Raw genomic sequence first — 11,479 nt, forward strand, 5'->3', positions numbered from 1 at the left:
TCTTACACTAACTCTTCCAAGAAATTCGGTTTTTCTCTTCGGTGGGGGTCCGAAGGAGAACAAAGATAAAAAAAATCAATATTGATGTTGACCCCTCTACAGTGAGCACCATCATCCCCAAAAGACTTAATATAGCCAAGGACTTCGAAGAGAAGTTTCCATCTTCAAGTTCTTGCACTTGGGTTGTTGGCCTATACCCTTCTTCCATCCGCCTTTCCAGTATTCCTGGTGTGAAGGAGGACTGTTATAGCTATGACCTGAACATCATCACTCCCGATTTGGTGGAGCGAGTAACTTTCACTAAGAAGGGCTTCATGTATGTTTATATATACCCATTCACTTTGGGTACGTTTTCTTTGAGCGGGGGAATTGACATTGTAGTTTTGGAGTTGTGCCATAAATACCAGGTTTTTTTGGCACAGGTGGGCCCTTCGGTATGGTGAACGATGGCCTATCTACGGTGGCTGTGCCAGGAAACACAGGAGGAGCTCACCTTGGCTCATATGATGAATCTCTACTCCCCCATGATTTTTCGTGGGGTAGTAATAAATTTTAGAAAACGTGGTCACCATGCTTTGCTCAACAGCATGGATGAAGAAAACGACCGTGGATGGATGGAGCGGTTTTGTCGTTGTTTCCACTAGGGATATCATCTTGGTCACGACTCCATCTTTCCCTGAGTCCTGGACTCGTACACATAAGTTCAAAGTTTGTCTTTGTTCTAAAAAAAGGTTGTTTCGTGTCGTTTTTGATCCTTCTCTTTTCATTATTTCAGCAACTCGATGGACACCGCCAAGGGTTGAAGGCTTAGGATAGTGGGTTCAAAAGATTCTACACATCACCACGCCTGAGACCCGCCGGTGGAAAGAGCTGCCCCCCAAATACGGGTGGAAGGCCAAAAATAATGGTATGTTGACTCGTGAAACTGATTTTTTCCTCATCTCATTTTTGTGCATAAGAAAATTGGTTAACCTCTTTTTTCATTGAATCCAAGTCTCCCACAGTGCTCTATTACCATCCCTGAGGAGATTGTTTTGGTTTATCCCATAGGGGCTACGAGATTGCTGAAGGAGGCTCTTACCCTAATAGGTGCCATCGGATCTGCTTTCGATGCAAGTAATTCCTCTCAATGTCCCCAACCAGAGAGCAAGCAACAAAAAAGGCAGCGTTCTTACAAAGGAGACAAAGGTAAAGACAGCCGCAGTCATTGCGGTGATTGATGATTATGGGGAAGCCAATGATGAAGGGGCTTTCATACAAAGGAGACAACGACCTTCATAAGCTCAACAGAATGCTCAATCTGAAGAGCTTATAACCCCAATCGGGGACGACGCCCAAGCGCTCTGGGAGTGTTTGACTTGGTGGAGAATGCCAATTCTCTCTTTCCAGTACCAGTTGTTGTTCCCAGTACTATAAGGTTGAGTACCGGGCCTCTTTCGTCTTCGGTTGGTGAGCAACCAACAACCAACAACCAACATTGCCTCCACCACAGTTGCTTCTCATCCCACAACACCATCAGCTTCATCTCCTTCCACGCCGGCCATACCTTCTTCACTAGCAGCTGCTGCATCAGCCCCACCAGTCGCGAACACCCAAGAGGAGGATGTCCCTCCTCCCAGTGCCCAGACCAGGGGAATTTGAGACACAACTATTCGTCCCCTTTTGCAAATTCCTAGAGGAGGAGGAGTGTCTCCCTCTCGGTATCTACCGAGTGTCATCTGCTGTCTCGGCTAGTGGAACTCACCAATTACCTGAAGTCGCTGGCTTCGGAGAAATATAAGAAGAAAAACACTCTCTTTAGGTGTATGATTAATAATGACATGCATAACGCAGCAGCGGTATTGCACTTGTTCTTTTTACTGCATGTTTCTTTTTTATTTGCATTGACAAAGCCTCCAATATGGTTTTTTGCTTCTCAACCAATTTCCTTGCTTCCGAGGGTCTTCAGAAGTTGATCCTAGATAAATAAAAGCTTAAGTCCGAGCGGGATCAACTGTTGGCCAAGAGGGACTAAATTGCTGCTCGCCTCCCAGTGCTGGAAGCAAAAGTTGTTAAACCTGGTGAGCTAGAGGCTCGGCTGTAGCAGAGTAAGCAAGAAGTGATGGACCATATCCAAGAAGCCTATCATTTAAATGTACAATTTCAAGAAGCCAAGGCTAAATGGTCCGAGGTTCAAAATGTTGTGCTTGCTACCGTCGAGCGCGAGGCTGCCTCCATTGAGCGAGTAAATAACTTGGAGGCAGCCTTGAATTCCAAGACTGCAGAGGCTGCTGCTGCAAAGGAGAAGCGTACCCAGACGAATGATAGGTATAAGAGGATCACAGAACATAATAAGGTTCATATAACCATTATCGGTAATCTAGATCTTAGCCTTAGTGACACGAGATCCGAGTGGGATAGCCTTTCGACCGAGGTTGAGCGGCTTAAATCAGAACTTTATCATCGAACGGATTCCCTCATCATTGAAAAACCATATTTTATGTATAGCATGAGGAGAAAAACCTTGGAAGAGGCTAATGGGCGTCATTGATTTTGATGATGAAATCGCTAAGGCCCGAGAGTTGGAGTCAACCGCACGAAGACGCCTCCCGGTTCAGCCTGATGCAAGTGACATTTTTTTGTTTAAGCATTTCGCAAAGTTTACGTTTTTGCGTCGAATTATGCAAGGCTTAGGGTGTATTTTCCATGATAGCGTTTGGGTTCTGGGAATAAATAAACTCTTCCGAAACCAACCCTTTACTATGGGGTTTCATAAGAGAGGGCCCTCTTATGTTTACGGTGCTCTTGAAGAGGACGTCTCATGTTCATTCCGGCACTAGCATTTGAAGTACTTGATTAACTTTCAAATGATAAAATCAATTCATCATTTGGACAAGAAACAAGATAAAAATAAAAGGAATTTTATTTTATTCATTCTATCTTCAAAAGTACATAAGCAGTCGTTTTGCTGAAAAAGAAATTTCCATTACTCGAGGCTAATTTGTACAACTTGTTTCTATGGGGCTGGCTGTGCAGTCCCTGGTACCGATGAGATACTTTTGTTTTCGGATTTCTTAGTCCTAGTTTCCGTGACAATCAGGTTTCGATAGCAAGCTTTGTTTCCCGTTCGGAACTTTGTTATCGATCCAAAGATTATCTAACCACCCCCTTGTGGCTTGTAGGGAGAGAGCACTCGTGAAGGATTGAATAGCCATCGGCATGATGGAAAGTCTGATGCCTCAGGACTTCTCCCGAGGGCGTGACTAAGACTACCCCGAGCACGGACCCTTTCACATTGGAAGCTCCATCCGTGAACAAGGTCCAAACTCCTAGTGGCAGACATTGCTTCCTTTGTGGCCAAAGGCAGTAGCCTGGGACTGAAGTCGGCCAAAACTTGTGATTTGATTATAGTCCTGTGTTTATATTCAATATCAAATTCACTAACTTCAACTGCACATTTGTCCAGTGGACCGGACAATTTGGGTTTATGAAGGACATTCCGCAGGGGAAAGGTTGTCACCACGGCTATTAGGTGGCACCGAAAGTAATGCCTGAGCTTTTGAGCGACGACTACGAAAGCTAAGGCCAATTTTTCGAGATGTGGATAACAAGTGTCCGCTACCGATGAAATTTGGCTAACATAATAGATAGGAGATTGTGTAGCTCCGTCTTCCCAAACTAAAATAACACTTACCGCTACCTCCGAGACCGCTAGGTATATTAGCAAATGTTCGCCTTACTCCGGTTTTGATATTAACGGAGGGCTTGATAGATACCGTTTCAGGGCCTTTAGGGCCTATTGGCATTCTGGAGTCCACTCAGAGTTTTTCTTCTTCTTCAGAAGCGACAAGAAGTGATGGCATTTTTCCGAATACAAAAAAATGAACCTGCTTAGAGCGGCTAGTCTCCTGGTTAATCTTTAGACATGTTTCATGTTTGTCAACTGGTCAGTAATGTCCTCTATGGCATTAATTTGTCAGTATTGACTTCGATCCCCTTTGTGACACCAGGAAACCTAGGAATTTCTCGGAGCTGACTCCGAACGCACACTTTTCGGGGTTAAGCTTCATGATGTGCTTCCTTAGGATGTCAAAGGTTTCTTGGAGGTATCTCAAATGGTCACCTACATTTAAAGACTTAACTAGCATATCATCTATGTAAACTTCCATTATTTTCCCTATTTTTTTCGAACATTTTGTTCATGAGCCTATAGTAGGTGGATCCAATGTTCATAAGCCCGAAGGGCATTGTAGCAATATGTGCCAAAGTTTGTTATGAACGAAGTTTTTTCCTGATCCTACGGGTTCATTTTGATTTGGTTTGCCCGGAAGAGGCATCGAGGAAATGCATCAACTCGTGCCCTGTCGCTACATCAGTCATTTGATCAATGTTTGGCAATGAGAATGAGTCTTTTAGGCATGCCTTATTCAGGTCCTTATAATCTATGCATATACGGAATTTATTATTCTTTTTTGGAACTACTACTACTTTAGCTAGCCAGTCGGGATACTTTACCTCCGGATTGAACCGATACCGAGCAGTCAAGTTACTTCTTCTTTAACAAACCTATTTCTGACCTCCGTAATTGGGCGCTTCTTCTGCCTTACCGGTGGGATGTTTGGGTCAGGATTAGCTTGTGCACGACAACTTCTAGCGGGATACCTGTCATATCCTCATGCGACCATGCAAAATGATCGACGTTAGTTTAAGAAATTCAATAAATCCTTACCTGAGCTTGGGGTTTAGTCATGTCCCCAAGTGGAATTTTCTCTGTAGAAACTTTTTGAACAATGCTACTTTCTCGAGTTCCTCCTTAGTGAACTTGGTTGCGTTTGTTTCTTCCAGTACCTAGAAATACCTGGCACCTAGTGGGATTCCGATGACTCCTCCTCTTTGTCATCTTCATTTGGTTCGGTCGCCTGTTTCTGTAATTACTATGCCGCGCGTTCCTTCCCTTTACTGCTAGAGACCGAGATCGTGTTCATCTCTCTTGCCGCCGGCCTATTTCCTCTTATTTGTTTAAGTACCTCTGGGATTGGAAATTTTAGAAGATGATAATATGTTGACGGTATGGCCTTCATCTCGTGTAACCATGGTTTGCCAAGAATTATTTTGTAGCCTATGTCACCATCTACTACTTCAAACAAGGTAGTCTTCATGACCCCCTCGGTGTTTGTGGGCAGTAAGATCTCCACTTGGGTTGTCACGCTTGCTAAGTTGAACCCGAAGAGGAATTTTGTTGGGGTTNGTCCCCAAGTGGAATTTTCTCTCTAGAAACTTCTCGAACAATGCTACTTTTTCGAGTTCCTCCTTAGTGAACTTGGTTGCATCTGTTTCTTCCAGTACCTAGAAATACCTAGCACCTAGTGGGATTCCGACGACTCCTCCCCTTTGTCATCTCCATTTGGTTTGGGCGCCAATTTCTGTAATTACAATGCCGCGCGTTCCTTCCCTTTACATCTGGAGACCGAGATCGTGTTCATCTGTCTTGCCGCCGGCTCATTTCCTCTTATTTGTTTAAATACCTCTAGGATTGGAAATTTTAGAAGATGATGATATGTTGACGGTATGGCCTTCATCTCGTGTAACCATGGTTTGCCAAGAATTATTTTGTAGCCTATGTCACCATCTACTACTTCAAACAAGGTAGTCTTCATGACCCCCTCGGTGTTTGTGGGAAGTGATATCTCCACTCGGGTTGTCACTCTTGCTAAGTTGAACCCGAAGAGGAATTTTGTTGCTAGAATGATGCTTCCGGCTAGCTTAGCTTAGCTTGCTCAAGCACTCTCCATTGAATGATGTTGGCCGAAATTTCTAGGTCCACCAAAACACGTTTAATTTTAAAATCTAGAACATTATGAGAAATTACTAGGGCATCATTGTGCGGTAGTAGAATCCCATCAACATCTTCTTCTGTGAAGGTGATGTCGTCCTCGACGACTTCTCGGAGTCTCTTGCTACGAGTCACCGACACTTTTGTCTTTTTGGCTACAGATAAGGTCATGTCGTTGATCTCGTTTCCCCCGAAAATCATGTTGATAGTTAGTCAAGGAGGGTCTTCTCCTATCTTCGATGGCTCTGCACTCTCGGCTGCAGACATAATTTTTCTTTGCCTGGTCGCTTCAGAATTCCCTAATATGTTCGTTCTTTAATAGAGTCGCCACCTCCTTGTGTAGATGCCGACAGTCCCCATTTCAGTGGCTGTTAGTCCCGTGATACTCATACCATAGATTAGGATCTCTCTGGATAGGATCAGATCTCATCGGCCTCAGGAACCGCGCTTCCTTGATATTCCTCATTGCCGATACCAACTCCACCACGCTGACATTGAAATTGTACTCGGACAGCCTCGGATAGGTGGAATCATGGTAGCTTGATACCTTTTATCTTTGCAATGACCTGTTATTCCGACCACGATCAGTTCTTCTATTGGGCTCGAACCTATCCGCCATTCAAAACCCTTTGATGCGTCCTTCAGCCCTTTTGTAGGGCAAAATCCGGCCCTTAGAAGATCTCCGATTTGCATCAAAATCATCCTTCAACTTATCCCTGCTCTTTTCTTGATCGCGACCCTTGGTTGATGCCGGAAAACCGAGCTGATCATCTTCCATTCTTATCTTTGATTCGTAACGGTTATGGACATCTGCCCATGTAGTTGTCTAGAAATCGAGTAGGCTCTCTTTCAATTTCCGGGAGGAGTCAGAGCTTCTCAGGTTCAACCCTTAATTGAAAGCTTCGGTTGCCCATTCATCTGGCACAGCCGGTAGCAGCGTCCTTTCTTTTTGAAACCTAGTCACGACTTGCACAATTCTGAATATGTCCGCCTTTCAGGCCTTTACCTTCCTGGGCCGGCATGGGCCTTGATGAACGAATCTGCGAGCATCTCAAATGAATCTATTGAGTGTTTGAATAAGAGTGAATGCTAGTGCCCATTTCATAAGGGTTTCTCCGAACTTCATCAGTAGTACTGACCCAATCTCATGTGCAGCCAAGTCACTTCCTTTCACTTCCGTTGTATAGGTGGTGATGTGCTCATGAGGATCCGAAGTTCCATCATATTTTGGTACATCCGAATTATCCTATCATGGATAGGATAATTCTTCTTATGTAGCTTCAACTGTCTAGACGCGTAGGCAATCACCCTACCATCCTACATCAATACTGCTCTAAGGCCAATCCTCGAGGCATCACAATAGACAGTATAAGACCCCGAACCTGTAGGCAATATCAAAATTGGGGCTGTAGTCAAAGCTGTCTTGAGCTTCTGAAAGCTCGCCTCACACTCTTCCGTCCACTGGAACGAAGTACCCTTCTAGGTCAGCCTGGTCATAGGTGCTGTAATATATGAAAACCCCTCAACAAATCGACGGTAATAACCCGCCAAGCCAAAAAAACTGCAGATCTCTGTAGCTGAGGATGGTCTGGGCCAACTCTGAACTGCTTCCACTTTCTTCGGATCCACCTTTATCCCCTTACTCGACACCATGTGACCCAAGAATGCCACGGAATCCAGCCAAAACTCACATTTCGAGAACTTTGCATATAACTTCTTTTCTCTCAAGGCATGAAGCACTGTCCTCAGGTGCTGCTCATGATCTTCCCGACTCCGGGAGTATACCAGAATATCATCAATAAAGACACTGGCGAACGAGTCAAGATGTGGCCGGACCACACTGTGCATCAAGTGCATGAAGGCTGGTAGGGCATTGGTCAGCCCAAATGATATAACAAGGAACTCGTAATGACCATACCGAGTCCTGAAAGCAGTCTTCGGGAAATCTGGCTCCCGAATCTTCAACTGATGGTAACCTGAACGTAAGTCAATCTTAGAAAACACTCGTGCACCCTGTAGCTGGTCAAACAAATCATCAATATGGGGCAAAGGATAACGGTTCTTCACTGTAACCTTGTTAATTGGCGATAATCAATGCACATACACATAGAACCATCTTTTTTCTTCAAAAACAAGACAAGAGCACCCCAAGGTGATACACTGGGCCGAATAAAACCCTTATCAAGCAATTCCTATGACTGATCCTTCAACTCCTTCAACTCAGGAGGAGCCATACGATACGGAGGAATAGAAATCTGAGTGCCCGGCAAAAGATCAATGCCGAAATGAATACTCTATCGGGCGGCATGCCCGGAAGATCAGCTGGAAACACATCAGGGAAATCCCGTACTACTAGGACTGAATCAACTCTAGGGGTATCAATACTGACATCTCTCACATAAGCAAGTTACGCGTCACACCCCTTCTTAACCATTCACTAAGCATTAAGGAAAGAAATAACTCTACTGGGAGTGTGATCTAAAGCATCCCTCCACTCAACTCGCGGTACACCTGGCATAGCCAGTGTCACGGTTTTGGCGTGACAATCAAGAATAGCATAATGAGGCGACAACCAGTCCATGCCCAAGAAAACATCAAAATCTACCATGTTGAGCAATAATAAATCGGCTCTGGTCTCAAAACCACTAAGAGCAACCACACACGACCGATAAACGCGATCCACAATAAGAGAATCTCCCACAGGAGTAGAAACATAAACAGGGGAACTCAAAGAATCCCGAGATACGCCCAAATGCGGGGCAAAATAAGAAGACACATAAGAATAAGTGGAGCCTGGATCGAATAAAACCCATGCATCTCTATGACAGACCAGGACAGTACCTATGATGACAGAATCAGAGGCGACAGCCTCGGTACGAGCAGGAAAAGCATAATATCTGGCCTGGCCTACCCCCCTAGGGCGACCTTTACCTCCCCGACCTCCACCTCTAGCTGGCTGAGCAGGTGGGGTAGCAACTGGTGCTGTAACCATAGCCCGATAACTCTACGGGGCACGATGTGGCTGAGAAATCTGCGGAGGTGCACCCCTCCTAAGTCTGGGGAAATCCCTCACCATATGGCGTGTGTCACCATACTCAAAACAAGCTCAAGGAGGACGCGCGGCTGTGACTGACTCGGGCTAGGTCTGCTGGACTGGCCACTGAAAGCACCCCGCGTAGGAGGCGCACTAGATACTGAAGGTGCATAATAAGGCTCCTGAGGCCTAGGAGGAGCTGGAATACCACTGGCTGCTGGAAGAGCTGAATGAACAGGGAGACTCATATAACCCCTACCATGACGACCTGCAGCTGGGGCACGGGCACCAGAATAATGGCCAGACTCTCGAGACCTCTTGGCCTCCCTCTCCTCTCTGTCCCGAGCATACATACCCTCTATCCTCCGAGCAATGCTCACCACCTGCTGATAAGAAATATCCATCTCCAACTCACGAGCCATGCTAGACCTGATGCTGGGAATAAGCCCCTCAATAAACCGGCAAACCCTCTTGCGAACAGTAGAAACCAAGGCTGGTGCATGTCTAGCCAAGCTAGTGTAACGGACAGTATACTCCGAGACGGTCATAGTACCCTGGCGCAAATGCTCAAACTCTGCGCGCCATACATCCCTGAGGCTCTGAGGAACATAGTCTCTCAGGAACATATCTGAAAACTGAGTCCAAGTCAGGGAAGCTGCCTCATCCGGACTGTCTAACTCGTAAGTACGCCACCACTCATAGGCGGCTCCTCGAAGCTGGAAAGTAGTGAAGGAAACCCCGCTCGATCCTGGTATACCCATGGTACGGAGAATACGGTAGCACTCATCTACAAATCCCAGAGCATCATCTGATGCTAGACCACTGAATACAGGAGGCTTGTACTTCTTGAACCTCTCAAGCCTCCGCCGCTCATCCTCAGAAGTCGCTGCCCTGTCCTCGGGCTGATCTGGGGCTACGGGCTGTACAGGAATAATCTGTGGGACCTGATCAACATGCACTCGCTGCTCAGGAGTGCGGGTGGCGGAAGTTTATGCTCCTCCCCTGGCCTGGGATGTGGCTGCAACAAGGGGAAGCAACCCTGCCTGAGCCAGAGTAGTATACATGCTCATGAACTGTGAAAGAGTCTTGCTGGAGTAGTAGTAGTAGTAGGTGTATGAGGTGCCTGGGCTCCGGCGGGAGCTTCTGGTGGCTCCTCGGTGGCAGCTCGCGCGGTTGCTCTGGCTGCACCGCGTGCGCGTCCTCGGCCTCTACCCCGGCCCCGACCTCTAACGGCTCCAATACGGGGCGCGGATGCCTGATCATCTCTGGTAGCACGTGTCCTCACCATCTGTGAGAGAATAGAAGACAGAAGTTTAGAATTGTGATATCAAAAGTCTAGCACGACAAGGAAATCAAATGAAGTGGAATTTTCCTAACAGTTACATAGCCTCTCGCAGATAAGTACAGATGTCTCGGTACCGCTCCACGAGTCTCTAATAGACCGGCTTGTGATTCATGACTCTTATGAACCTAGAGCTTTGATACCAACTTGTCACGACCCCAGTTCGCCCTCCGTGAACTATCGTGACGGCACCTAGTCTCTACGACTAGGTGAGCCTAACAATTACGGAAAAAGGGAAAAACAACAGATAGAAACTTAAAAAAAACTGCGGAATAACATAATGAAGGTTTAAGATGCCGCTCGGCATATACAAATATAACTCTCAAACTGAACAACTTCCCGAAACCCGGAATCCCACGAACCACAAGCTACGAATATAATAAAAGTGCTCTAACTTTGGAATGTCTACATCAACAGAAAAGATAGAAGGGTTATCACTACTAGATAGAATGGAAAGGGACTCCTCGGTCTGCGGACGGGGCAGATATACCTCCAAGTCTCTGGAGAATCGCCTCGCCTCAAGGGTAGTAGGGATGAGTCGAAGTACCTGGATCTGCACACGAAAAACATGTGCAGGAAAGGGCATGAGTATACCACAGCGATACCCAGTAAGTGCCAAGCCTAACCTCGATCGAGTAGTGACGAGGAAGGTCAGGGCCCTACCGGTCATATACAATAATATATATAAGGAAAAGAAGCAGTATTAACACAGGGTAATAAGAGTAGCAAATACTACAACAGAGATAAATAATCACAGAAGGAATACAGCTCAACACAGAGATAAGAATCGGGGATCTCCCAGGATACCGTCATGTAATCCCAAATATAAATATCCAGTGGGTCTCCAGGGATACCGTCCCGTAGTCCAACTCATAGTGCACGGGGATCTACCTAAATCCCGATCCGTAGTCTCAAATGTAAATACCCAGTACTGGGGGAATCTACCAGGTCCAGTCCCGTAGTTCCAATATAAAAGTGCAAGGGGATCTCCCGAAATACAAATCCGTAGTCCCAAAGTAAACATGCAGGGGGATCTTCGGGGATACCGTCCCGTAGTCCCAAAGTAAACACACAGCACCAACACGAAGAATATTCAATTCAGTCCAATTTACATACCAAGATAAACAGGTATTTCTAACCTAGCATGCTGCACAGAATTCAAATAAAGCAGTTTGAGCAAGTAAGGCAATTAAGTCAATTAGACATGTTTCCCTAAGCTAACAGTAGGATTAAATTGCAGGTAGCATAAACAGGAAAAGGAAAACTCAGTTATAGTTCCTAAATGAAAAAC

This window comes from Nicotiana attenuata, unplaced genomic scaffold (genome assembly GCF_001879085.1).
Source record: "Nicotiana attenuata strain UT unplaced genomic scaffold, NIATTr2, whole genome shotgun sequence".
Taxonomy (NCBI): Eukaryota; Viridiplantae; Streptophyta; class Magnoliopsida; order Solanales; family Solanaceae; genus Nicotiana; species Nicotiana attenuata.